Genomic DNA, 2,235 nt, shown 5'->3' with positions numbered 1-2,235 from the left:
TATAGACATACCTTGGACTCGCATATGTTTCTGTTGTACCACTCTGAGGGATGTAATATGAGTGAAACGGTGTTTCACTTGTGTTATGTCAACGACTTGTGTACTACACCATGCAGTGGTACGCTGGGTCACCACAAATGTCTACTATCGTGACCACCGATACATGGTTTGAGAGGTATCGCGAAAACTCGTGGTTTTCATGTTTTTTGCCTCCATTTTTATTGGCTATAGCTCACAGTTTTAAGTTCCCATGTCGATTTCCAACGACGGTGACAACCGATACATGGTTAGATGGGTGTCCCCAAAACTCGGCTTTTTCACGTTTTCTGTCAATTTTCGTGGGCTATAGCGTGCAATTTTTTTGTTCCCGAGACAATTTCCATTGACGGTGACCACCGATACATGGTTTGAGGGGTATCACGAAAACTTGTCTTTTTCATGTTTTCTGCCCATTTTTGTGGGCTATAGGGCACAGTTTTCGGTTCCCGGGACAATGTCTAGCGATCATGACCACCGATACATCGTTTGAGAGGCTTCACGAAAACTCGTGTTTTTTCATGTTTGCTGCCTCCATTTTGGTGGGCTATAGCTCACAGTTTTAAGTTCCCATGGTGATTACCAGCGGCGGTGACCACGGATACATCATTTGATGGAAATCGCGAAAACTCAACTTTTTCACGTGTTCTGCCCATTTTCGTGGGCTATAGCGCAGAATTTTTGGTTCCCGGGACAATTTGCAGCGACAGACTGCTACATTGTTTCAGGGGCATCGCAAAAATTCGCATTTATCATGTTTTCTGCCAATTTTTATGGGCTATAGCGCACAGGATTCGGTTCCCGGGCAATGTCTAGTGACAGTGACCATTGATACATATTTTGAAAGGCTTCACGAAAACTCATGTTTTCTGCTTCCATTTTCGTGGGGCTCATAGATTTAAGTTCCCGTGACGATTTCCAGTGACGGTGACCATAGATACATGGTTAGACGAGTCACGGGAAAACATGTCCTTTTCATGTTTTCTGCCTATTTTCGTGGGATATAGCATGCAATTTTTGGTTCCTGAGACAATTTCCAGCGACGGTGACCACCGGTACATGGTTTGAGGGCGATAGCGAAAAATCAACTTTTTCACTTTTTCTGCCCATTTTTGGGCTCTACCGTGCAATTTTTGGTTCCCGAGAAAATTTTCAGCGACGGACTGACACAAGGTTTGAGGGGCATCGCAAAAACTCGCCTTTTTCATGTAATCAATAAAGCATGGTGTTATTTTCTAAAAACACATTTTCTTAGCCTTTAATTGTTTTTTTCTTTTCATGTACTCTTATTCTCCTGAGATGGCATACATGGTGTTGCAAAGAACATAATTTTACAACGCTAGTTGTCATGAGATCTGTGTAGTTTCTCTAGCTACCAAGGATAATGTGACTTTTAATACTCGATATGATGCGTCCATCCAATGGTGAAAGTGTAAAAACAAAACAAGAACAGTTTTTTAAGGAAAAAAAGTAAAGGGGCATTCCGAGAATTGAACTCGGGACCTCTCGCACCCTAAGCGAGAATCATACCACTAGACCAAATGCCCTTTGGTTGATGTAAAAAATATAACCTATTCTTCTTTTAAAGCAGGTAAAACGTCTTTTGCTATCCCCTTGATATGCATACGTCCCGTGAGGCGTGAGGTTGGAAGAAAGATGAAACAGCAGTAGTAGTACCACTACCAGTATTGAACAGCCCGACGGCAGTACGGCACTACACCTATACAGACGGCTACTCTAGCTAGTCTAGTAGTAAGGGCATTTCGGACATTCAAATTGTTCGCGGGCGTCCATTTGCGTCGCCTGGCGGACGAAAAAATGGTCGTGCGTTCGTTTGCGTCTGGTGCTTGCTCCAGCGGGACGACGCATTTTCAGCGCGGGCAAGAATTCAAAAAAGAGGTTGTAGCCACAAATTTGCACGAAATTACAGTCTCAAATTAAGGTCTGAAATATGTTCATCCCACTTTTCACATGGTACGGCGCAAAGTGGAGTCCAAAAGGGGCACAACAAGGCCTGAACAGCAATTTAAAAAGTCCAAAAGGAGGCCAAGGTGTTGGGTGCATGGTGCCGGTGATCAGGAGTCTCGCGCGCGGATGATGGCGCGCCTCTTCATGAACCAGGCCCTAGTGTCGTTGTCGACGCCGCTCAAGTCGGCTAGCATGATCCTTGTGTCTTCTGCAAGGGTCTTGGCCTCAGCG

At 44.5% G+C, this 2,235-nt stretch overlaps 1 non-coding gene across 1 annotated transcript; it reads right to left on the bottom strand.

Moving 5' to 3' along the window:
• Nucleotides 1–1,511: 1,511 nt before the first annotated feature.
• Nucleotides 1,512–1,583, bottom strand: TRNAP-AGG (transfer RNA proline (anticodon AGG)). Its single transcript has one exon. It is a non-coding gene; the product is annotated as a tRNA-Pro (tRNA).
• Between the last annotated feature and the right edge of the window lie 652 nt (nucleotides 1,584–2,235).

Source organism: Lolium perenne, chromosome 7 (genome assembly GCF_019359855.2).
Source record: "Lolium perenne isolate Kyuss_39 chromosome 7, Kyuss_2.0, whole genome shotgun sequence".
In the NCBI taxonomy this organism is placed as follows: domain Eukaryota; kingdom Viridiplantae; phylum Streptophyta; class Magnoliopsida; order Poales; family Poaceae; genus Lolium; species Lolium perenne.
The sequence above is the reverse complement of the archived record's forward strand: the minus strand, read 5'-3'. Positions and strand labels throughout refer to the sequence as shown.